General features: G+C 35.9%; 1 protein-coding gene across 1 annotated transcript in view; it reads right to left on the bottom strand.

The window, feature by feature from the left end:
* The window catches only part of GLCE (glucuronic acid epimerase), a 150,137-nt gene that overhangs the window by 75,841 nt on the left and 46,596 nt on the right, over positions 1-27,700 (bottom strand). Inside the window, exon 2 of the mRNA XM_027851846.1 lies at positions 14,090-14,183. The gene's annotated coding sequence lies outside the window, so the exon portion shown is untranslated. The remainder of the gene's footprint in view (positions 1-14,089; positions 14,184-27,700) is intronic.

Below are 27,700 nucleotides of genomic sequence, written 5' to 3'. Positions count from 1 at the left end.
TCCATTTAGTTCCTTAGAATGACCATCAACAGAATCTATCACATGCTTTAAGACAAGGGTAAAAACCAACCACAATCTCACATTTATACAGGGCTTTGTAAAAATTGAATTATTTTCCTCACAGCAACCCTGTGAAGTAGGTAAAACAAGTATCATTCCTATTTTGCAAATGAGTAGAATCAAGGTTCAGAGGATAAGTGATTTGCTGGTCGTTACATAGTGAAGGGTCAGAATAATTTGAAGCCTGAGCTTCAAATCTTCCAACAATTTTACAGAATAAATAAGTTCCCTAGTAAGCAAGAACCTAATAAAAAAGATTCAAATAAATTCAACCACTAAAACCTAAATATTTTTTCTACTCTATTTTGATAAGGTAAAAAATTCAATTAACTTCTAAATTACAGATTATTCAGCAGTACATTTTGATATGCAAAAATGTAGGTGATAAGCATATCCCATATTTTAATTAATTTGGCCAATGAAGCAATATATTACAGATTTTTTTAAGTAAACCAAAAGTTGTCAGTCAACGCATATTCACACTAGTAAACTCTACTTAAACAACAACAACAGCAACAACAACATTCATTTCTATCCTATTTCACCCAGGATGATCACATTCAATTGACAGAATGTTCTAGGTTACGTATTTAAATGTAGACTTTAAATGATTAGAAAAACAAGCAGCCATGGACACTGCACTCCTGGGGAGCAAACAACCTGTTTGCTCAGCCCAGCAACGGAACAACCCACAACCAAGAAATTGTCCTGCATGCAAGGGAATGACTGGTGGGTTGAATGCTATGTAGCAACCACTTTAAGTTTGAGGCTACTCTCAGAGGGTACCAAGGTGGCAGAGTAGAGTTAGAAGGAAAGACTTTTACCTATCATCCAACTATGCAACTATACAAATACCTTTAAGCCAAAGATACCTATCAACGTCAATGCCCAGATATATCCAGCTAGGCTCTAGGGTCGGGGTAGGGGAGGAAGGAAAGAAGGCACAAACGCTTTTCAATTTAATCTGTATCATTAACATGTTCTCCATCACTTTCTTAAGTCTAACAATAAACAAAACAACAAATCAAGCCCTGATTTGTACCATCTGCTAATTTCAAGGTCTAAGTGCTCACAATGAAAATGAACAACCAGCCCTTGGGGCTTCAGCAACCACTGCATATTTCTATCTTTTTGTCTGAATCTGCTCATGCTTCCAAACTTCAGAATTTTTCTATCTATGGTACAACAACTCACTGGTCTCCCACGTGCACGACCTTGGTATTTTTTCACTCTTGATCTCTCATATCCAGCTAGTCACTAAGTCCTGTTGATTCCACTCTGCAACACCTCACTTCCATTCTTTCCTTTATAGTCCAACTTAAACTTGAATACAAACCCTTGTTACTACCCTGGACTACAGAATACTCTAAAACATATTCCTGCCTCCATTCTCTCTGTACTGCGATTCATCCTTCACAATACTGCCAGAATAATCTTACTTATGTTATAGCTGGTCATTTTACTCCTCTGTTCAAAAATTCCAAGTAAATTTCAGTCTCTTTTCACTAACATTCTTGGCCTTGCCTTTTTATAGCCTTATCTCATGTTATTCTGAGCATACATTCTATGTTCTAAACAGACTGGACTACTGTCTGACCACTGAATAAATCTTGTCAGACTTCCATGCTTTTGCTCAAACTGTCCCCTCTGTCTGGACCTCACTTTGCCAGTTTTATTTCTACCAATCCTTTAAAATTCAACTCAAATGCCACTTCATAGCATTCTTTGACTTCTCATTAGTGAAAAATAACACTTCAATGGATCTGTGATCTCATCAATATGGATTCTATCTCCAACATGCAGATTGAAGCTCATGACCACTTTTTCAGCCTATGAGACACTTTTGTATATATGATCATAAATACCCCACTGAGGGTCCACCCAAATGTCTAGGGGGAGACGCATTCCTCTAGACATCTTGATGCTAAGTAGACACTAATGAAGCCCAAGAGCTGTCCACTGGTGATCCCTCACTTTAGCCATATGACCAGTCAATCTCCTTTTTCAGTATGCTATCCTTCACATAGCCCTGTGCATTTCTATGCTGGAAATACACTGTAGTCTACCCAAGCCCACTGTGCCCCCAGCCGTTGACCTGTGTGTGACCTACGACTTTCACTCTTCTACGACGATGGTTTTTATGACTTGTAGCCATACAGTACATAATATATATATATATATATACTTCTATATAATTCTGGGCCTTCACTGTCCATAAAAAATGCCTCCACATTTACTTCGGATTTTCAATATAGATTTGTGAAAAGAACCCCATTGAGTCCTTGAGGAAAGCTGTCTAGGGGAAGGGGATAGAAAAGTGATTGCTCAATTCTGGAATGTTAACCATGACTATATTTTGAATCTTTTTCCTGTATGAGATTCCTACGTTACCTGAAATATACCTGGGGCAGAAAGTCATGTGGGAGGGCAGGGGACTGCCAGTTTGGACATCTTCCTCTATCTAAACTAGAAATGGTCTGGATATAGATGAATGATATGTTAAATAAAAATGTTTCTGGCAGATTGCTACCTAAAAGCAGAGAACAGTACTAATATTGATATTTTTTTATTCAATGAAACAATAAAGGAGAGAACGTGAAAATGTTTCAAAGATTTCAATTATGCATTCTGATGAATGGTTCAATTAATACTTATTTTATAGAACAGAATTCTATATTTAGGTAGCATAGTAGGTAGAGTGCTGACTTGGAGTCAGAAAGACCTAAATCTGAATACTGCCTCATACAGTATTTGTGTGAGTCCTGTATAAATCGCTTAATGGGTCAGTCTTGTTTTCCTCATCTGTAAAAAAGGGGATAATAATAGCACCTACTTCACAGGGTTGTTGTGAGGATCAAATGAAATAACATATGTAAAGTGCTTTGCAAACTTCAAAGTGCTTTATAAATACCACTTAATTTTTAAAGCTAGGAGACATGAGGAACTGAGAGACATGAAATCCTCATTTCACAGATGCAGAAGTTAAGGCCACAAGGGACTGGAGGCATAACTTACTTACCCAAGATAATACTGCAATAAAAATTTAAATTCAAGTTTCCTGATCCCCAGTATAGTTCTGACTCAATTCTTACAAGATATAGACATACATTCATGATCACCTAGTCCAATTCCTTCATATTACTGATAAAAAAGCTGAAGCCAAGAGATATTGACTTGACCAAGATCACAACAATCAGGTATTTTAACTCCAGTCTTCCCACTTCAACACAAAGTCTCTCTACTCCCCGAAGATAAGATCTGTTACCATGAGAATACTCAAAAGAATAAGCACTTCCAAAAGAGAAGCTCTAGAAAGTGCTTTATGCAATGGCAATAAAACCAGAACCAGTTTATATGGCTTCCCAAGATGGCTATCTTAAGGGGCCTTTGAACTCCTACCAATTTTAAAGGAAACTACAATACTTCAGAAATATACAAGCTCTGATACATTTTTAAAAGTCTTGATCAATTAATCAATAAGAATTTTAAAGATGCCTATTATGTGTCAGTCCCCAAGACTGACAAAGCAAAGTAAAAACATTCCCTGCCCTCGGGGAATTTACAGTCTAGCTGGGGAGAAAATATCTAAGTATATATGAAACAGATGCAAGATAATTTTGAAGGGGAGCCATTAGCAGTGATAGATATGAGGAAAAGCCTCTTGTGGTAGGTGGCATGTGAGCTAAGTTCTCAAGGAAGCTAGGGACTCTGAGAGCTGGAAGGTCAGGAGGAAGTACATTCCAGGGAAGGTATAGGGGTAGGAGAAAGGTACTGTGCATAAGGAAAAGCAAGAAGGCCAGTCTGACTGGGCAGTTATGTGTCCTAAAGAGGGAAAGTAGATTGAGATCCGGTTGTGAAGAGCTTTAGATGCCCAAAAGAGAAGTTCATATTTGATCTTGGAGGTAAAAGGGAGTTGGTGTAGTTGATTAAGGAAATGACATGATCATACATGGGCTTTAAGAAAATTACTCTGTTAGCTGTAGGATGGATTGACTGGAGGAGAGAGGCCTGAGGAAAGGCCACTAATTAGAAAGCTATTCTAGTTATACGTCACATATTTTTGAATTCCTAGCCAACCCACAAGGCACGGCACTGGATAAGTTGGAACAAAGACCACAAATGAAACAGTTCCCATCCAAGATGCTTACATTGTCAGGCGAGACAAACGGTACTTAAGTATATAAACTATATACAAAATAAATGCCAGGTGGTTGGGGAAAGAGGGCACTAGCAGCTGGTGTCAAGGTGTAGAGGGAATCAGGAAAGGTTAGGTGAGTTTGAAGGAAGTGAGGGATTCAAACCACCTCATAACCTTGACTTAAAAAAAAAAAGAAATAATTTGTATTACTTAGGGACTCACATGAAGAATTAGATGGAAATTAAATTTAGAACTTTTAATTTTAACTCTCAAAGGAAAAGATATGAAACATTCTTACTACATCTTCTATGGAAGAAATTCTACTGAAAGGACTTTCCTATTTAACTAGTTCTATTTTCTCTGAAAGCAATGACCCAAAATATTTTTTTTAATGTTAAGTTCCCTAATTCTTAGAAAATCAAAGATGCTGTTAACTTGCTTTTGAAATTCAATCAAAATAAAGATTTAACACTTATTAATGCTCCAAAAAAGAAAGAGAAAATATCTTCAAAAGAAAATGCACAACCTCCCCCTTTCTCCCTCCACAGAACCTGGGACTTCTTCAGAGACTTCTTGTTGTAAAGTTCCTCACCTCACCTTTTGAACCAGAACACGTCTAGTCACAACAACCCACCTCTGACCTTCTTATACATCAACTCTGCCTTATGATCACCCACAGCACGAAAGGAAGATACTCTCTTTGTTGCTTCCTTCTGGAAATACTTCTGGCAATTAAATCAAAGCAAATTAATTCAAGATTTTCTCTGAATTTCTGGTTTCAGATTCTATCACTATCCTACAAAGCCTCTGTAATAGGAAGACATACTATAGCCTAAACCTAACTTTCTGGCCTCATCTTCCATTATTCCAGACAAACTGCACTACCACTTCCTTGACTCTCCTCCCCTTGAATCTTTACTCCTGTGTTTTTCTCCATCTAGAATTACTTTCCCCCAAATCTCAAAGCCTAAGCCACCCCTAAAAGACCTTCATAAATGCCACCTTATTGAGGAACTTCTTTCTCAACCCTGCAATCAGGTGAGACTTTTCTCTCTTCATAAATCCAATATAATGATTAGATTTTATGGGTATTGACTGAGATGGCAGGCAAGAAGGGATGGGTTCAAGTCCCGTCTCTGACACATACTAGCTATTTAACCACGTGGAAGTCAATTAGGTTCTACAGACATGTGCCAATCTACATTGCTAGAATTAGTTTCCAAAAAATAAATAATTTTCACTATGTACCAGGCACTATTCTAGGTTCTGGAGATGCAATGATAAAAAATAAAATAATCCCTTCTTGCAATAATCCTTTCTTTCACATTCTATCAAGGGAGATATGTACATTTATATAACTGTACACAGAATACAAAATAAATACAAAGTGGTTAGGGATGGTGGGCACTAGCAGCTGGGGGATCAGGAAAGGCTTCATACGAAGAAGAAGGTGGTGCTTGAGCTCCATCTGAAAGAGAGTGATTCAATGAAAAGACAGCTATAAAGAGGGAGTGCGCCCCAGGAAGGAGGTATGTGGCTAGTACAGGGGCAGAGTGATAGGAGGTAAGAGTTACTGTGTAAAGAACAACAATGTCAATTTGCCTAGACTGTAGTCTGAGACATAATGAGGCTGAACGAGTAGGTAGGGACTTTCCTCAATCAGGAGTTCATAGTTGATCTTAGATGCAAAGTTACTGAGTTGATTGAATCAGTGACATGGTCAGCTCTGCACTAAAGGAAAATCACTTTGTGAAGTGAGCAGAACCAGGAGAACATTACAGATCAGGGGTGGGGAACCTGCAGCCTCAAGGCCACATGGGGCTTCTAGGTCCTAGGGTCTTTCTAGGTCATTCTGACTGAGTCCAAATTTTATAGAACAAATCCTTTTATTAAGGGGATTGGTTCTATAAAGTTTGGATTCAGTCAAAAGACTGCACTTGAGGACCTAGAGAGCCACATGTGGCCTCGAGGCTGCAGGTTCCCCACCTGTTAGACAACAGCAGTAATACTGTGTGATGATCAGCTGTGAATGACTTAGCTATGCTCAGTAGTACAATGATCCAAGACAATTCTGAAGGACTTACGATGAAAAATGCTATCCTTCTCCAGAGAAAGAACTGATGGAGTCTGAATGCAGACCAAAGCATACTTTTTTTTTAGTTTTCTTTATTTTTCTTGTTTTTTTTTCTATGTTTTTTTTCACAATATGACTAATATGGAAATATGTTTTGCATGACTGCACATGTATAACCTAAATCAAATTGCTTGCCTTCTCAATGAGGTGGGAGGAAAGGGAAGAAGGAAGAAAATTTGGATTTCAAAAAAATTCCAAATGTTAAAATTTGTTTTTACATGTAATTGGAAAAAAGTGCTTTTAAAAAAAGTCATTTTGACAGCTATGTGGAGAATAGACTGGAAAGAAGAGAGACTTGAAGAAGGGAGACAAATTACAACAGTTCAGGCAAGAGGTGATGGAGGACTGAGAAAAGAGCAGATACAAGAGATGTCACGAAGTAGAATTGGTGATATTTGGCAACTGATTGATTATGCTGGGTAAGGGAAAATAAAGAGTGGAGGGTATCACCAAAGTAACATACCTGGGAGAGGGAAAGAACAGTAGTGCCCCCAGTAAAACCAGGTAAGTAAACTGAATGAAAGGGAAAGGGAGGGATAATGAACACATTAAGTTTAAGATGTATTTGGGACATCCAGTTTGAAATGTCCAAACCAGAGAAGTGATGGACTCAGGTGCAGACTGAAGCAAATATTTTTTGGACATAGCCAATTGTTTTGCTTGACTATGCGTATTTGTTACAAGGGCTTTCTTTTTCTTTCTTTTTTCAAGTAGGTGTACAGAAGGGGAGGTTGAAAGGGAAAAATGTTAATTGAGAAAAAATTTTAATGTCCAATAAGCAGTTGATGATACTGGAATGGAGATGTAGATTTGTGAGTCATCTGCATAGAGATGATAATGAAAGCCAAAGGAAATCACCAAAAGATTGGAGAGAAAAGAAAAGATGGTCCAGGACAGAGGCCTAGGGTACACCCACATTTTAGAGGACAATCAGGAAAGGTCTCATATAGAAAGAAGGTGGTACTTGAGCTACATATTTAGAGACTATTCAGGGATTCTAAGAGGCAGAGGCAATGGGATGTGCATTCCAGGGGTTAAGGTGTGGTTGGGGGACACCACACGTAAGGAATATTAAAAAAGATCCGTCTGATTGGACTAAAGGATATATAAAGGGAAGTAATGGGTAATAAAGCTTTTCAGGTTGTGATGGGTTTTATAAAGGTCAAACAGAGAAATTTATATTTGATCCTAGAGGTTAATAGGGAGTTACCAGTGTTTATCAAGAAGGAGAATGAACGGTAAAATCTGCACTTGATAAAAATCACTTCAGCAGCTGTGTGGAGGATGGATTGGATTAGAGAAAGACATGAACCAGAGAGGCCAATTAGGAGGTGATTGCAGTAGTCTAAGTGAGAGGTAATGAGGACTTGTACTAGGACAGAATACTAAGTAGTGGGACAGACATGATATGGTGGAACCAGAAGGCTTTTGTGGACATGGGTACAAAGAGTCAGAAATCCAAGAAAAACTGTACGTAGAGAACAGCAAGAAAGTTTGGCGGGCCTAAATCAGTAGATGTAGAAGGTAAAAGAATAGGATAAGCACAGTTGGTTTTAAAATGTTTTTGTTTTTGTCCAAAATTCTCTTCTGGCTGAAGTGGCTCCTCTTCATTTATCCATATCACACTTTATGCCTCCTATTTGTATTTCTTCAACTATATCCCATTTCAGTAGGCAAATATAATAAAACTGTGGTAAACAGAAATAATGGTCTTCTAGAAACAAATTCCCATGAAATTAAAAACAAAAAGATGATTAAAAATAAAAAAGCACAACACATTACATTTCTTTTGGACCTGCTGCCCTGTCTCTATAAACTCATTTAACTTTCTTTTAGGATATGGGTATGTGGGTCAATGATTATTTCCACGACTAGTCAAATAGTAACTGAGCAAATGGAGGACAATCTTGGGTTCAGAACTTTATCTGGTGGGCTCTGAAGCAAGGCTTGGCCTAATCAAAAATATTAAGTTGTTTTATTCTGGTGGAAGCACATAGATTACTTTGATGAGGCTATAGATGCAGGGATCTTCACACCGGAAGGGGCCTATAATGACGAAATCACAGGCTTGGATAAAAGAGAAAAAAAAAAACTTTGTTGAAGGTCAAGTGCTTTAATTTATCTGAACCTCAATTTCCTCATCTGTAAAATGGAGGATAACAAAAGGCTGTCATACAGAAAATGTTCTGTAACTTTACAGTTTCTGTAGAAACATAAATTTTATTATGATCTCACTCAGCCTTTTATGCACTGTAGAACCTAGCACTGTAGGCACTTCACACAGTAGCCATTAAATATTTAAGTGAATATATGGCAAACTTCTTCAAGTCTCAACAAAGCTAATACTTCCTAGTAATTCTGTTCATGTTCACTTACTAGTGTTTTTTAAATTCCAATATTTATTGTTTTCATACTTATGATACACAGCTAAAACAGCCCGCACCTCCCCTACCCCCCTTTTAAAGGTGTAATAGCCAGAACTTTAGATATTCAAAGCGTGTCCCTTTTTAAAGTACTTTTATGTGTGGTACATATGTCAAGAAACTATAATTAATTTGTTTGTTACATACTTAGACTTAATTGTAAATATGGCATTTATGAGAGCTTGCCCAACTCATAAAAGAGAGATTTTTGTCTGTTTTCCTTTTCTTCTCAAAGGGGGAAAAACCGTTGCACAGTATATACTAAAATCACAAGTTAGTAAACATTAAATTAGTACTTTTTCTTTTTTTGTTAAGTATCCTACAATGTTTTCTATTATCTAATCATTTGTACTGAGAAGCAAAGTGACTAGGAATAAGGTGATAAAAGTCCCACTGGACTGAAGACATCTGGAGGATCTTATTCGGTTCCAGGCCCATTTTAGGAAGAGCACAAAGTGGCACGTGTCTAGAGGATGGTGGAGGGCCCTGAGTTCATACTACATGAAGGTGGTTGAAGCAAATGGAGGTATTTGTCTGGGAAGACTTAGAAGGGGAGATGACAGCTTTCTTCAACTACCTGAAGTATTGTAGCATGTCTTATTCTGTCTGGTTGCAGACAGCAGAACCAGAAGAGATGGGTGGAAGTTGCCAAAAGGCAATTTAAGGGTTGATATCAAGAAAGAATTTCTAATAATCAGAGTGATATAAAAACAGTGGATTCCTCAGGAAGTAACGGGCTCTTCAGTAGCTGGTAGTCTTCAAGCAAAGGCTGGATGGATGACAACTTTTTAGGCACAGAGTAGAGGGAAGGTGGGTTTTTTGGGTATAGACTGAACTAGATGAGTGCTGAGATCCCTTTCAGCTCTGTGATTCTGGGAATGAAATTATCTTTATTTTCCAAAATTAATTCAAAACCACAATTCCCTTTGCTCATGTTTCTATATAGCTTTTTTGTTCCTTTTGCTGATCTGTTTCATAACACTAAATGCAAAATGGTATTGGTCAGAACATATACAGCATTGTCAAATGCATAATAACTTTTAGTTGCCTGTACAACAGTCTGTTTTATAGCATCTGTCACAAAATTCTACATTAAAGAGAGCTCTGCTCCCTGCGTAGAAACCTGAAATATAGTCATGTGGCACTTTTTACAATGACTGCAGAAATGTTTGCTGGGATGTTGCCTTCAAAAGTGAGGAAGTCCAGTGGGAAATATTAAATCAGCAAACAAAATTAAATGAGTCTACGTATTTGTAAAAAAAATTCCAAATAGGAGCTGCCCCTCCTGAAAAAACTGCTCCTCCTGAAAACTTCCACATGGGGAACCTGAAGGTGAGTCTAAGAGAAATACAGCATAGTATGATAGAAAGAACACTCGACTTGGAAAAAGGAGCCCTCAATTCTAATCTCAATTCTGTCACTACTTACCTATGTGACCTTGGACAAGTCATTTCACCTGAGTCAGACTTTCCTCATTTCTATGAAAAGGAAAAGGCTATATGCTTTGGGTGGCATCGTTCCAAGAAAGAAAGAGGTGATAATCTCACTGTATCACTTGCTTGGGATAAGAACTCATCTGCAAAGCTCAATTCAAATGCTGAACACTGGAACATTCAGTTTTGGATGGCACAGTTTAAGAAGGGCATTGAAATAAACTAGAGTGCGTCCAGAGGAGGGCAACCAGAATGCTGAAGAGCCTTACTTAGGTCCATGTCATAGAAGTTCAGCTATTAAGGAACTGAGGCTGTTTAACCTTATTGGAGGGAAATGACCCCAGAGGGCAGAATCAGGGCAAAGAGACAAGTTTAGGCTTTAATGTTAAGACAAACTTCATAACAACTGGAGCTGTCTAAAAGGGGAATGAACAGTCTGGGTGGATTACTCACTGTTAAGGAGGATGTAAAACAAAATCTTCACATGTATGCATTAGATTAGATGGCCACTGACACCCCTACCAACTCTCAAATTATGTGATCCTAATTAGATGGTTTCTCAGCGTGCTTCCAAAATATTCTATTCTCCAAGAAGAGAATCATCTAATGGTTTTAAAGTGGAAAGGTAGTGGTGGTAGAAGTAATTCACCATAGCAAGCTACACTGGTTCCCATTAAGACCACTCTGGAGAACCCTTAAAAATAAAATGAATTTAAAGCAGCCTGATACTTATAAATTCTATACCCCAAGTTTCCTACTCTTTTTAAAAGAGCCCTGATTTCACACTTCTAACATGAATTTATCTTCTCTTGAAGGCAAATCCACTTTAAAAAAAAAAATCCTTCCCAGAAATCTATTTTAGGGGAAAGGAAGGATGATATATCAGCTTGGTGGTGTAGTGGATAGAATGCTGGCCTTGGAGTCAGGAGGACCTAAATTCAAATCCAGCCTCAGATACAGTTGGCTGTGTGACCCTGGGCAAGTCACTTAATCTTGTTTGCTTCAGTTTCCTTTATCTGTAAAATGAGCTGGAGAAGGAAATGGCAAAACACTCTAGTATCTTTGTCAAAAAAACCCTAAATGGGGTCATGGAGAGTTGGACACCATTGAAACGACTCAACAACAACAAAAGGATGGTATGCCACCGTAGATCTTCTAACATTTTAGTAGCAAGTAGCAGTATGTGTTTTGAAATACTTATGTGTGTGTACGTGAAGTGTGTATCTTTTAATAAAATTTCCTAGAGATGAATCAAAGAAAGAGATTGTTTAATATCATCTTCTTGGTCAATAACCCCTGGGAGATTCAAGACCTTATTCACAAACTGACAATCTTAACGGCCTGAGGTACATCTTTGCTATGGGTCAGGGTCCATAATGTTAAAAGGCTGAAATTTACCTGCTACGGAGAGCAGAGTCACAAGCAAAAAGAATATAAAAATAAACCCATGTAAGGAGCATGATTTTATCCAACCAGACATTTAAAGGTTTAAATTGAACCTTTAAAAGATAGAAAGGATGTTGAAGAAAAAAAGAAACTGTTCTCAACATTATTTCAATGATTCTCTCAAACTGCTGAAGATTATGTCTGCTTTTTAAAAAATGAAACAATATATACTACCTTTGAAATTATTAATGATAAAATAGAATGACAAAATCATGACAAAATAGAACACAAAAATAGCTAGAGAACTGTTTAATAGATGTTGGAGGTATGATTTTAGGAGTAGCAAACATTATTACCAGCTCCTTCTTATTACTGTTTCATATAGTTCATCACTTAAAAGGTAATTTTCGAGACATCAGCCCAGTGATTAACACCACTTTTTTTTCCCAGTGATCCAATCAAGGTTACTTCTTTGTATGTAGAATGCCAAGACTACATTCATGCAGTTAAGCTTTCAAGATTCCCATCAGTTTTTTGGCAGTTTAATTTCATTTATCCCTCACAACTCAAATCTACAGGCATTTTCATCTTAAAAATTATTCTAATTTAAATATAAAGCTTGTGATGCCGTATAAACTGACATGGAAAGATCCTTAAGATTATGAACTTATTACTTACACAAAAGAGGAGGCAAACCTTTCTGGTACAAAGGGCACCTTTTTCAACCACATTACTTAAGTTACAGTAACCCCATCCAACTACCCACCTCCCTCAACCTTCATTCATTCATTCATTTTCTTTAACATATTTTAAGTATTCATAAAGTAAAGAATTGGATACAAAGCTAAACAAGTCAGAATTCCTGCCCTAGTCTATAGAGTGTTGTATAAAACTCCCCTCAAAAGATCTTTTAATTAATCTTTTCTAAACCTTTTGGAAAATAATTAACTTAAATATCAGTTTGTTATTTATAAAGGGTCAGTAACACTACTGTGCTTGCTTTAAAAATGACAAATTAAACCTTATGATATTAGAAACTTTAATCAATATGCTAAAGAATTCAGATGTGAAATTACAAACTGGGAATAATGAAATATAGGGAGTAACGAAACAGACCTCTTTAATAAAAATTGTTTTTTTTTAAATCCCCTTTCTTACTGCTGCCAATATGATGAATCTGGTTCCTGGCTTGGTATGCCATTCTGGAAAGCATATTAGTTTATTTTTCTTTTTGCTAAATTTCTTTAGGTTTCCTCTTCTTAAATCAAAGAAAAGATGCCTTTAAATGGACTTTATATGAAAGCAAACAAAAAAAGGAATAAAACGTACAGGCCAATTAGGAAATGCAATATGCCATGCCTCAAAGTCACTTCATATGCTAAAGATAAAAGAGGCTGTTTTCTTAATCAAATGGATTCTTCATTTGAGTGAAATTTTGAGGAAGTCTATATTAAATGTTTTATTAATGTTCTTTGGTAGTCAGCAAAGAGCATTTTGAAATGAAGTCTAAAAATGTAGATTATGTTTTAAAAATACTCCTTTTAAATCCCCTATGTGTCTGGATTATAAAACAGACTCTTCAGCCAGCAGATTTTTGAGTCTAAGATTTTGCACAATATTTTCTAGGCTATACTTTTAATTTCTTCCCTACTATTATTCTCTAAACTCGTGTTAAACATTGACCACAGACACAAAAATTACTCAATTTATGCTTCAAGGACTGAAACATATATTACTCAATAATAAAATCACCAAAAAACACTTTGCATCACAATGATTTTTTCCTTGAAAAAATTTCATTTTCTCAGCTTTTTATGCTATCATGACAAATGTTTAAAAAGCCTCATTATTATGCAATAAACAAATTACTCAGCTATTAGATGAATGAATGAAAAATGGAAAAAATGAATGACTGAATGAAAAAATCACACACAAAAGACCAGGTTTTAAAAAAGCAACAAATCCACTTATAGTCTTACTTTGAAAACTTTTAAGAACAAACTTAGCTTTCATGTAATTATGAGCATCATTTTTATTTACCTGGCCTAATTTGTCTTCTAATAGTTCAAAAAACTAGTTCTTTGGCTCAAAAATGAAAGATCATTTACTCCTAGATGTTAACAAGCCCTCTTTCTGATATGCAAGGATATTCATATGTATGAAAGTTCATGTGTGATACATCATAAACTAAAACCAGACCTCATATTTCTATCATTGCATATATTACAATCACATAGCAAGAGTTTTGTTGACATACAGCCTCCATTTTTCAGTCCTCTGAGCACAGAGGTTATAAACATGACACATTCAGTATACTGTCTCATGCCCTTTTGAAGGTGGAAGCTGTTGAACAGAACACCATTTAAACAATGAGGATACTCCTAAAATTATTACAAGTTGAAACCAGCAAATGCCAAGGTAAACCAAAACATTAAACTACGTCCCTAAAATAAGCAGTAAATATAAACTTGAAAACATGTAGTATGACATGTAAAATTTTATTAAATAATTTTACCTTAACCAAATGAAACACTCTAAATTCTAGTGCATCTCTGGTTTCAAACTTTCAAATCGTATTTGAATGAAATCTTCAGTCCGTTGCCAAGTACCTAGAGTAAGAAAAATAAATGAATAACATTTAGGTCACCAAGCCTTTTTCAAAAGACTTATACTTTACATTTTATAGTTTGCAAAAAAAAAAATCCTCTTATTTACATTCTGTCTGCTTTTAAGACAGAGTAAATGACAAACTTCTATACTCTATTCCTGACATGCAAAATCACTGGAGGATCAATAGCATAAATGTCAGTTTCTCTAAGGTACTGCATCAACTGCAAAGAAGTATAATCTGCTATCTATCACAATCCCACATAATTGAATAGTAAATCCCTGTGTGTGTTTAGTGGCACCAAAGCTTTCATTAAAAACATTTCTGAAAAATTATAATTTAAAATCAGTAGAGAATTTCAAGGAATGGGGTAAAAAGTTATCAGCTCCACTTCAAGTTGTATAAAGAAACATTTTGAAAATGATCTAAAATATAATAATTGCTTTCTATATTTATTATTGGGGGGAAATTGATTTGTCTTATTTAAATAAGGAGAATAAGAAGGAGAGGTCAATATATCTGATAATAGAGTATTTCAGAATTTAATCCAATTCTATGTATTTCTCTACTGGGTTTAACTCACATTGTCTCTACTTATTTAATATATAGTTCTGAGAGTCTTCAATGAGTTTTTAAAATTTGTACATTTATATACATATAGTGAGTCAAAGTAGATTAGTCATAGAGCTTCTAGGACGTATTTATATTAAAACTAAGCACTAAGTAAAAATATTTCTTCTGTATGAAAATAAACACTATTATTCATTTGCTTGCATATAAGATGTAAACTTAATATATTAATAAACAGATTCTATGTAAAAATTTAAATTAATTTTTACCTTTCCACCTATAAAGTTAGTTTTTAAAGATTTTAATAGTACATTAGCAAATTCAACAATTTCATGTCATTTTATGTTTGCTCCTTGTTATAAAATGAAAACAAGGAATGTTCTGTTAGGAATAGGATCTGTCTTGGCAATTTTTTCCCTTAAATTACACTTCAATTTTTCTAACAAAATGACCTCCAAGAATGTATGTTTATTTTCCCAAGAAGCATATTTGAAAACTATATGACCTATATCTTGTACTGTATTTTTGCCTTCATTGAAACCATTTATTTGTAGGTAATTCCTGCAGTAGTTCACTAAGGTTAGTTCAGTGTTGGCACTCACTAAAAATAATGCCCATGCAAATCTACACACTTATTTCTTCTCCTTGTAATCCTCTCACTAGATGTTCAACTTAATAAATGCAAAGGCAGCTTTAATCATTCAAATCTTTCCTTCAAGGACGCGATGCGCCTGTCAGAAGTTTTTGGCAATACAGTAAGTAAATTTCTTCAGTATTTCCACAGCTTTGCATGCATTTAAATTGGTCTTCTGCTTTTTAAATGTCAACAATTACAGCATTTTTCCGTCTTTGAAAGGATTAGGCAACTCACAGGCATTTTTCTTAGTACATCATGCACCATTAAGTGGCCAACAGAATTTCATTCCATGATTTTTAAAAAAAAGTTTCCTAACTGATCTTTACAATCGGTTTCATTTATTAAATACCAACAGGATGATACATTTTCTCAGTTACTAGCTTTTCAAACATGAAAACTACACTGAAATCAAGACACGTTGATGTCCTATAGGCATTTCAAAATCAACATGTCTAATACAGAACTCACTCTTATGCCCTTATTCTACTTCATTCTACCTTCCTTTTTTATGTTAAGGATACCACCATCCCTTTCCTGTTAACCTAGATTGTAGCCTAGGAGTCACACTCAATCAACTCTTCCCTCTTGATCCCCATATCTAATCAGTTGCTCTGCCTTGACCATCCTATCTTCACAAGATCCATTTATCTTCTGGAGTCAGTCATAATCACCCTCATGACCTTGCCCCTGAATTATTACAATAGCCTCCTAAGTAGTTTTCTTGTATGTGGTCTCCTCCCTCTCTAATTCATTCTCCACAAAATGTCAAATAGATATTTCCTAACTTTTCATCTTGGTTGAACATGTTCCAGCCAAACTGGCCTACGTGGTGTCCCTCATACACTACATTCTATCTCCTGTCTTTGTGGTTTTGCATAGGTTTTCCCCTGTGGTTGAAATGTGTTGCCTCCACACCTTCCTCTTAGCATCCCTACCTCCCTTCCAGGCTCAGCTCCAGGGTTACCCCCGAGGGGCTGTGCCTGATTTGCTTAGCTGCTAGTCCTTTCTCTTCTAAATAAACATTATTTTGTATTTGTTTTCTACATATTTGGCATTTACTTAAATGTATACATGCTACTCTTCCCAACAGAACATAAACAAAACACCATTGTCTTTTTATCCCCTGCCTTGTATAGAACAGGCAGTTAATGAATGCTTGCTGAGTTGATAATACCTTCAGTGCCTCCTTGCCTTGTCATATCAAGACTCATCCTCTGTCTCATAATCCAGCATCTCCATAACTACATTACTTGGTCCTTCTTTATACCGCCAACCTTACTTCCCACTACCAATGTGAACCTTCTACTCTTAGTCTCTTCATCTTATTTTGAAGTTCATTTAAAGCTATTTCAAACTCATCTGAGCTTCTATGCTTTTGAAGACTCTCTTTTCCATTCATAATACCCACCTACCTTACTTCTATATAGCTAATCAGTTCCTAGCACAGAGCCTGCCACATAGGAGGAACTTGATGAGTGTTTGATAACTGACATCAAATCTTACTCACCCTAAAAGATCAGTTTTCATTCCATCACTTCCTCTTCCATTAAGCCTATCCCAATTAAAATTTACGCAGAGCTCTCTGAAGACCTACGTCCATTCATTATCTCCTAAGTACTTTCTATGTATATGACGTGGTGTTAGGTACTAGACAAATAGGAATTGATCCCTGATGTAGTGCAAGATCACAGAATTCAGAACATTTAGAAAACAAGTCCAATCACTTCATTTTACAGATGAGGAAAATGAGGCTTAGAAAGGCAAAAAGATTTTTCCTTTTCACAAAAAATTACAGAGTAGGAATTCAAACACAAACCACTGATTTAAAATTCAATGCCTTTATCTTGCTGCGCTGAGAGGCAGTAAGAAGGCTCATAGAAGAAATACTATTTGTGAGGAAAGACACTACATAGTCTGGAATTAGGCAGGTAGGAAATAACCAGGGAAGAGTTTACAGGGTTTGGGAGAAGGCATGTCAGGCAGAGCGAAGTTGGATGTGTGTCCAGAGAACAGCAACAAAGACAACTCTGAAAGCTAGAAGTGCCTTCAGGAGCTATCCAACACAATCTCCTGATTTTACAGATGAAGAAATTGAGGTTTTTAAGAATTAAGAGACTTGCACAAGATCACACAGTTAATATCAGAAGCAGAATTTGAAATCAGGTCTTCCTGACATATGGCCCTCTAGTCACTTTCTCCACTTTGTCATACTGACTCTCAATTAGTCCAATTTGGTGACAGCATGGAGTGAAGGCAAAGAAATGAGAAATAACATTAGGAGTCAAAACATGGAGTGACTTGAAGGCTAGTCCAAGTTTAGATTACATATGTGCCCTGAGGCAAGTTTTTAATCCTCTCTTCTTCAGTTTCTTCATTTCTCAAAGTTTTTAGGGACCTGGGGGCTCACACCACACAATTTGTTTTCCAAAGTTTATTTTCATTCATATTATAAACTCCACAAAGAAAGGGACAGGTCTCAAAGTGTGTGTGCGTGATTCACTGTACAGAGAAGCACAGTACCAGGAATGTAGTAGGTATTTGGTACCTGTCTTTTGTCATATTTCTTAAAAATATATTTTTCCAATTATATGTAAAAGCAGTTTTAACATTCACTTAAAATTTTGATTTCCAAATTCTCTCCCACCTGCCTCCCCTCCCCTTCCTCTTCACTGAGAAGGCAAGCAATTTGATATAAGTTATAAATGTGCAGTCATGCAAAACACATTTTCATATTAGTCATGTTGTAAAAGAAAAGACCAAAATTAAAAAAAACAAAACAAGAAAAAGACAATAAAAAAAGTATGCTTTGATCTGCATTCAAACTCCAGTTTTTTCTCTGGAGGGAGACAGCATTGTTCATCATGGATCCTTCTCAATTGTCTTAGATCACTGTTTTGTAAAATTTTTTTCACAGTTATGGTAATTATGTATTTCCCTCCAGTCCATTTTTCCCTGTTTATCCTCTCTCCTTTCACTTGTCCTTCCTCAAAAGTGTTTTGCTTCTGACCACTGCCTCCCCAAATCCACTCTCTCTTCTATCAGTCCCTCTTTTTCTTATCCCTTTCTCCCCCTACTTCCCTACAGACTAAGATAAATTTCTATACTCAATGAGTGTGTATGTTATTCCTTCTTTGAGCCAATTCTGACAAGACTAAAGTTCACGATCTTTAGCGTGCTAGTGCTCCTCACCCAGGGACTGCAAGCAAGAACTACATATGGGCAGTGAAACAGAATCCTGCACTCACTGCCAGCAAAGGATCCCTTGTAATTTCCTTCTGACTATCTGTCTGACCCCCTTACCATCTGTGGGCTGAGCTCCAGAAACTACCACCACTGATCCAACTGCCCCCAAGGCCTGCTGCTGGCTTGATGAGGGAATGGGCCTGTGCTGCACTCTCATTCCAGTAAGACAGACCTTTCCTGCCAACTTTCTAAGTTGTCTTGGGCTGGAAAATTGTTTCACCTTGTTCTTTTGTTGGTTCTGTAGCTCCAGAATTCATTTTGAGGCATTATTTTAAAGTTTTTTGGAGGGGAATTTGGGAAAGCTCACAAAGTCCCTGCCTTTACTCCCCCCATCTTGGCTCTATTGAGCAGGAGAATTCACCTAATACTTTTTTCAGGCTAGAAGTAAACTAGGTAGCACAGTGGGTAGAGTATTAGGCCTGGAGTCAAGAAGACCTAGGTCACATCTGACCTCACTCACTAGTTATGTGACCATGGGCAAGTCACAAACTCTGTCTGGTTCAATTTCCTCAACTATAAAATGGGTACCACCTACCTATCAGGGTTATGAGGATCAAATGAGATAATATTTATAAAAGTGCTTAAACAGTGCCTGGCACATAGTAGATGGTTAATAAATGTCTGTTTCCTTCCTTCTTTACTTAAATCTGCAGAATGCTGGCATCATAGACTGAGAGATGAAAGAACCTTCCAATCTCATTTTGGAGATAAGGAATGGAGTTACAGAGTAGCTTAGTAACTTGTCAAAGTTACAAAGGTTGTAAACAGAAGACAATGCACAAGCAAAATATGAATGAATGACCCATTAACATAATGTAAAATTTATTCAAAACATATAAAAAGCCATGTTTGCTGTTAATTTTTAAAAATAAAATGTTTGCTGAATGTAACGTAGTAAAATGAAGTGATTTAGAAAGTTATCATTTTCTAACCAAAAACCCTTTAAGAAGGAGGGGTGGGGAAGTATTTTCTCATGTGTGTGTTACTGGGGAGAAAACTCTTTTTATCACTTTTTCACATTCATTTGTGTTTTGTGTTTCCTCTTCTTGCCTTTTACATTGTTCTAGTTATTATGCATACTATGTTCTTGGCTCTGATTGCTTCACTGAGCATCAACTCATGCAAGTCTTTGCACGCTTCCACCATTCTCTTCATTGGTTCTTACAGCACAGTAATATGGCACATCACAATTTGGTTAGCCATTTCTCAATCAAAGGCATCTACTTTGTTCCCAGTTCTTTGAAGGCCCAAAAATGCTGGTGCAAATGAAACCTATCTTTTTGTCAATGGCCTCTGTAGATATAAGCCTTGCAGCGGCATCTCTGGGGCAATGGGCATGAGCACTTTAGTCACTTTTTTGGCCTAATTTGATGTTGTTTCTAAATGGTTGTACTAATTCACAGCTCCACCCACACTATATTAGCATGCCTGTCTTTCCACAACCCCTCCAACATTTGACTATTTCCATCTTTTGTCCTCTCTGCCAATTTACTGGGTATGAGGTGAAACCCCCCCCCCCCCAAGTTGTTCTGATTTGCCTTTCGCTTGTTATTAGTGATTTGGAAAATTCTTTCATAGGTTGTTAATGGCTTGCAATTCTGCTTTTGTGAACTGTTTGTTTATAACCTATCAGGGAATGGTTTTTTTTGTCTATTTGTTAGTTGTCTATATAGCTTGGACATCAAACTCTTGTGAGAAATTTGATAGAAAAACTTTTCTAGTTACTGCTTACCTTCTCTTCCTAGATGCATTAATTTTGTCCTTCATGCTTTGGTTAAGAACTGATCTCCTAGGGAATATATATACACATATACATATGTATATATATATGTATATGTGCATATACATATACATATATAGACAGAGGGCACAGGGTGAATTGAATATGAAGGGATGATATGTAAAAAATAAAATTAAGGGGTGAGAGAGAATTGTATTGGGAGGAGGAAAAAGGGAGAGGTAAATTATCTCATGTAAAAGAGGCAAGAAAAAAGCTTTTACAGTGGAGAGGAAGGGGGGGAGGTAAGAGTGAATGAATGAATCTTACTCTCATTGGATTTGACTTAGGGAGGGAATAACATACACACTCAATTGGGTATGGAAATCTATCTTACCCTACAGGAAAATGGGGGAAAGGGATAAGAGTGTGGAGGATGATAGAAGGTAGGGCTGGTTGGGGGAGGGGGCAATCAGCAGCAAACACATTTGAGGAGGAACAGGGTCAAAGGAGAGAATAGAATAAACGGGAGAGCAGGATAGGATGGAGGGAATTACAGTTAGTCTTTTACAACATGACTATTATGGAAGTGTTTTGCATGACTACACATGTATAACTATATCGAATTGCTTGCCATCTCAATGAGGGTGGGAGGGAAGGAAGGAAGCGGGAAAATTTAGAACTCAAAGTTTTAAAAAACGAATGTTACAAATTGTTTTTACATGCAACTGGGAAATAAGATTTAGAGGCAATGGGGTATAGAAATCTATCCTGTCCTACAGGAAAATAGAAGGGGAAGGAAATAAGAGGGTAGGGGATGATAGAAAGGAGGGCAGATTGGAGGAAGGGGTATTCAGAATCCACCCTGTCTTGAGTTGGGGGGAGGGAGAAAATGTGAAACTCAAAATCTTGTGGAAGTGAATGTTGAACATTAAAAATAAATAAATTAATCAAAAAAATTAAGTATCAGTTATAATTCCAAAAAAAAAAAAAACTAATCTCTTATCCATTTAGAATTTAATGTGAATTGCGATTTAAAGTGTTAGGCTGAGGCCGATTTCTGTCAGACTACTTTCCAGTTTTCTCAATAGTTGTCAACAAATGGGAATTCTTTCTTAAGTTATTTGTATTTTGGGGTATACTAAACCCTAGGTAACTAGAGTTCCATTATCTTGGATTCTCCCTTGTCTAGTCCATTTGAGTTCCACTGAACTACTTCTGTTTGTTTTTAAACCAAATACCAAATGGTTTTGATAACTGCTGTTCTGTAATAGCATAAAGTCTGAAAGTGCTATGCCCTCTTAATTCCTAACTATTTCATTCTTTCCCTTGATATAAATCTTTTGTTCCTCCAAATGAATTGTTATTTTCTCAAGTTCTGTAAAGTGTTCCCTTGTACAATGGTAGCCAGAGTGAGAATATGAGCTATTACTAGACAGAAGAATGTAAACAAAAAAAGGACTATCTGATAGGAAAATCAGCATGGGCTGATCCCCACTAGGGCCATCCCCACTATGCCGTCTTTGTTTTGTTTCTACATAATATCTGATGTGGGGATCCACCTTTGTTCTCCTGACACCAAGGACTGGGTCTCATGAGTAAACCCCTCCCCCTCCATTAACCCTAATAAAACCTATTTAGTACCAAGCTGGCATAGGCCCCTCTTTCTTCAGTATCTCAGTATTGTCTCAGAGGGTGTGCATCCCTATAATTGGCATATCAGGGTAGAACAGATCAGTCTCCTTATAATTGGTGTAGTCGGCAGAATTGTCTGCTCCTCTACAAATCTAGCACCCTTATACCCTATGGTAGTTTAATTGTAAGTTAATTTGTGCAGTACTGTCATTTTTATTATGTTGGCATAGTCCGGCTTTGAGTACCAAATATTCCTCTAATCTCTTTTAAGTTGTGTTTTATTTCTTTAAGGTACATTTTGTAATTGAATGTATATAAGAAATGAGTGTGCTTTAGTAGAATAACTCTCAAATATTTTATGCATTTTGTAGTTCTTTTGAATAGGATTTCCCTTTTTATTATTGTCTCATAAATCTTGCTGCTGTTATTCAGAAATACTGCTGATTTTTGCGGGTTTATTTTGTAGCCCCTGGCTTAGCTAACTACTAATTTTCTCAATTTGTTTCTTCACAGATTTCCTAGGATTTTCTAAGTAAATCATTATATCACCAATAAATAGGGATAGCTTTGTCTCTCCTCTTTACCTACTTTAAGTTATAAGTTCTTCCTCTTGTCTTATTGCTATTGCTAGAATTTCTAGAACTATATGGAGGGTACTCTTGCTTTACTCTTGTTTATTGGGAGAGCTTCTAATGTATTCCCATTGCACGAACTTGCTCTTGGTTTTAGACAGATTTGTCATTCAGTCATGTCTGACTCTGTGACTCCATGGCACATAGCACGCCAGGCCCTTCTATCTTCCACAATATCTTGAAATCTGTTCAAGAGCACTTTTGCTGTTTCCATGATACTATTTAGTTCATCTTTCACCATCCCCTTTTTCTTTTGCCCTCAATCTTTCCCCATAGTCTTTTCCAATAAGTCCTATTTTCTCATTATGTGGCCAACACATTTTAGCTTCAGTTTCAGTATGTGACCTTACAGTGAGCAGCCTGAATTCATTAAGTATTGACTAATTTGATCTCCTTACTGTTCAAAGGACTCTCAAAAGTCTTCTCCAGTATTACAATTCAAAAGCATCAATTCTGTGGTACTCAGCTTTCCTTACAATCCAACTTTCAAAGCCATACACTACTACTGGAAAAAAAAAAACACAGCTTGACTATACAGACCTTTGTCAGCAAGCTGTCTCTGCTTTTTAGTATGTTGTCCAGATTTGCCATAGTTTTCCTTCCAAGGAGCATCTTTTAATTTCATGGCTACAATTACTGTCTACAGAGACCTTTGAGCCCAAGAATATAAACTCTGACACTGCTACCATTTCTCATACCTCTATTTGCAAGGAAGTAATGGGATCAGTTGCCAAGATCTTTATTTTTATTTTTATGTTAAGCTTCAAACCAACTGTTATACTCTTCTCTGACCTGGATCAAGAGATAAACTTTTTATGATTTAAAAAGAGATTCCCACAAGCCTATATGTTTTATTTTTCTTATATAAATAATGTACTAATTCTTCTTTAAAAGTAGTAAAGAATTCTCTTGTAAATCCATCAGACTACCACTACTCCACCCCACCCAGTCACTTTACAGCTAGTTTTATTTCCCCTTCTAAGACTGGATTACTCAAATTATCTTGTGTTGTGTCTATTAGTTTGGATAGTTTATAAATTTGAAGGCAATCCTATATATCTTTTGTGTTTCCAGTTTTCTTGGACTATAACTGTTCATAGTAGGTTCTGATAATTTTGATTTTGGACTTTTTTGTGATTTCATATTATCCATTTTTTATTTTATTGATTTGTTTGTCCTCTTCTTTTTAATGTTTGGCAAAAAAGTTTATCAATTTTGTTAGTGTTCAAAGAACCAGCATTTAAATTTTTTTTCAGTTCTAGTCTTTCCAATTTATCAATTTCTCCTCTAATTTTGAAGATGTTCGTGCTTATTCTAAGTTTGTTTTATTTGTTGGGTGTCTAATTTTTTAATGCATATTTAATTAATTAATCCTCTCTTTTTTTGTTTTGTTAATGTATATGTTTAGGGGTACAATATTCCCCGAATATTTCTTTAGATGTATCCCAGAAATTTTGGTATGTTGTTCAGCCACCGTCATTGCCTTTCACATAACTGTTTCTATGATTTGTTCTTTGACTCATGTTATTTAGGATTTCATGACTGATTGTTATTTTTTATTGTGTTAAGATGTGTAAAGATGTGCTTAGTAATTTTACCTCTTCACATTCATTTGCAATACCCCTATGTTCTAAGACATAATCAAGTTTTGTAAAATTTTCATGCTGTCTTGAGAAATACGTAGATGCCATTATACTTTAATCTCCAATTTCTCCAGCAATTTGTTCAATTTTATATTCTCTGCTTGCCCATGTTTCATTTGTCAACTCCTTTCTTTAGTTTTTTAGTTTTATATAACTATTTATTTCTCTCCTTTATATAGTTGTATAATTCTTCCTCTCTTTTCCCTACTTTGAGTTATGCAGTTAATTCAATTCCTCTACTATTCCCTTCCAACTTCTTTTGTTTCTTCCGTATTTTTTTTTCCTACTAAGAATTTCTTTAGCTTGTTCTTTTAAATAATTCTCTTCCCACTGGAACCATTATGAGGCCCTCACTTCCCATTACAAAATATATCTTCCTATAGCCCTGGAGAATATTCTTTAAAACTGTTTCTTTACTATCACTTTTATTTCCTCTATTTCTAAGTGTTCTTTTACTAAGAGTAGCTTACAGGTCTTTCCTCTTCTTTCTTTAAGAGCAGAAAAATCTTTTCTAGTTTTTTTTCTTTTAAATAAATCGGGCAATTTATTTCAGCACTTGGGTTTTTGCTGGTAATTGCATTTTGTTACCTTTCTTGTGTTTCTGTGGTTTAGGGTATTTGCAAGTTGAATAATCTGCACACAAGCAGTCTTTTCTAGTAATGCTCCAAGTGTCTTAAATGACCACTTTTTTTATTTGTAATTTGGTTTAGGTTTGTAGGGCAAATAATTTTAGCTTGTATCCTGAGTACCTGTTTTTCAGGATATAGTGTTCCTTTTCTTTATGGTTTTTTGGTGGGCTCTGAATGGTCTTGTAGTATCTGAATATCCTTTACATTTGAAAGTCTTTCTCCTGGGAGCTTTGCAAATTTGCTCATTGTAATTAGAATTATAAATTTTAACCACTACATATCTTAGAGTTTGAAGCACAAGCTTTGTTTTATGTTCCAGGAGGGAATTTGTGGATTCTTTTGATTCGTGCTTTATTTTCCATATTCTAACATTCTAAGCAGTTTTGTTTTGGAATTGTCATGTTCTTCTGAAGAATTATGATCCAACTTGTCACTCCCTCATGTTATTAGAATTTAATCCATTCATATTTAAAGTTATAAGTTAGGTTTATATTTTCTTCCACTTCCAAGTTGTTATTTTTTGCCCCGAGTTAGAATTTTTGTTCTTGTTTCTACTCTTTCAGTTGTTTTTGCTTAATCTATGTTAGAGCAACGGCAGGTAGGAGGTGCAGTGGATAGAATGCCAGGCCTGGAGTCAGGAAGACTCCTCTTCATGAGTTCAAACATGGACTCACTTACTAGCTGTGTAACCTTGGGCAAGTCACTCTATAGGCTCTCTTCCCTTTACCCTCAAAATCCCTCCCCAGTAATCAAATTAAGTTTTACTTAATTCATTTCCTTCTTCCTTTTATCTAGTTATCTAATTCTGTCCCTTTTTTCTTTTAGTTAAGCAATTAAGTCGTCTTTCATCTCCTCCTCATCAACTTTTTTTTTTCATTTTCTGTACCTTTTTCTAAAATGGATTTCTTTCCTTTGTTCTCTTCATTCTCTTCCTTTTCTTTCATTCATTCATGGAAGGTCCCACTAAGCAACAAATCCCTATAGATCATACTCATTGTGATGTTCCCATTTCCCATTATAAGATATCTCTTTCTCCCCATTCCCCATGTGGAAGCAGCAATTGGGACCTCTTTGCACTACCAGGTTGAAATTTTCCTCCTTCTTTTATTATTTCAGTCTCTCCCTTTTGGTTCCCTCACCCATTCTTCCTTCTTTATCAACAGTAGAAATTATTTTCTTTCCATTGTTAACCACTGACTTGATTAGGGTACCTCAAATATTCTTATTTTCTTCCTTCCCCTGGGTGTTTGGTTTTTTTGTTTGTTTGTTTGTTTTGTTGTGGCTTTTTTTTTAAGAGTCCTCCAATTCTGTAGCTTAGTTCTATGAAAAATATTGATTCACCTGTAGGCAGGAGGTTTAGTCCACTGGTGTTTTAAGCCTGTTTATCCACCTTCACTTTGATTTGAATTCCATGTTCATTATTCTCTCACGGTGTACTTTAAAAAATCTCTTAATGGTCCTTCTATTGTTATTTTGTTGTTATTAACATCTATGGGTTTCTCTTTCTATATTTTTCTTTTTATTTTTTTCCTGGGCTAATTTATTTCATTACCAGTACATTCCTTGATTGTTTTCTCTATTTGCCTTTCTTGTGCTTCTGTTGCTAGGAAACAATTGGTTCATGATCTTTTTTTTTTTTTTCTAATCCCTTGGAATAGTTCAAATACTTCCTTTTTGAACATCCATCATTTTTTCATTGATGATTAGGCTTAGGCTTTCAATTGCTATTTTAGGTTGCATATTGATATCCTTTTGTATATAACGTATATACACTGTATTGTATTGCATATATATATGTGTGTGTGTATATATATATATGTATATACACACACACACACATACACACATATATATATACATATATCTTAATCTTTGGAACACATAATTCCATTCCCTTCAGTTGGGTGCAAAATAATCTTTGTTATTTGATTTTTCTTTCCTTTACATTTGAAGGTCTTTCTTCTACTGGATTTCTGCATTTCCTATTTGCAACTGTTGAATGTTAACTGTATTTGTAATGTGCCTTGGAGTTTTGCAGCATGTTTGTTTTGTTTTCCTGGAGATCTGAAGATTCTTTTGACTGCCAATCTGTTTTTTCTGTTCACAAGTTCTAGGAAGTTTTCTTGTATTATTTCTTGCATTCTTGCTCAGGTTTTTTACTTGTGCTTTTCTAAGAGGTCTATGATCCTTAAATTATCTCTATTCATTAATCCTACATGATCATTATATTTTGCTTAGATTTGAGATGTTTTAACATTATTATTTTTTACTTCTTCCAAATTACTTGTATTTCCAATCAACTTTTTTAAAAAATTAATTTATTTTGATTTATCAACAATCATTTCCATAAGCTTGAGTTTTAAATTTTTCTCCCCCTCCTTCGTCACCTCCCTCCCCAAGACCACACTTAATCTGATATAGGCTATACATATATATTCCTATTAAACATATTTTCACATTAGTGATGTTGTAAGTAAGAATTAGAACTAATAGGAGGAACCACCAGAAAGAGGAAACAAAACACAACAGAAGAAAAAAAATAGCAAATAGTATGCTTTGGATCTGCATTCAAACTCCACAGTTCTTTCTTTGGATGTGGATAGCATTTTCCATCATGAGGCCTTTGGAGATGGCATATCCTTGTATTGCTGAGAAGGGTTAAGTCTATCAATATTAGTACCTAAATGATTATGTTATTCCCTTTTTGTGCCAAATCTGATGAAAGTAGGGTTCAAACAATCTCATCTCCCCCTCCCTTAGGTTTTTGTGCCTTTTCCTGTAATGTAATTTACTCTTGTCTGCCTCCTCCTTT

Source organism: Vombatus ursinus, unplaced genomic scaffold (genome assembly GCF_900497805.2).
Source record: "Vombatus ursinus unplaced genomic scaffold, bare-nosed wombat genome assembly UNPS02009205.1, whole genome shotgun sequence".
NCBI classification, from domain to species: domain Eukaryota; kingdom Metazoa; phylum Chordata; class Mammalia; order Diprotodontia; family Vombatidae; genus Vombatus; species Vombatus ursinus.
The sequence above is the reverse complement of the archived record's forward strand: the minus strand, read 5'-3'. Positions and strand labels throughout refer to the sequence as shown.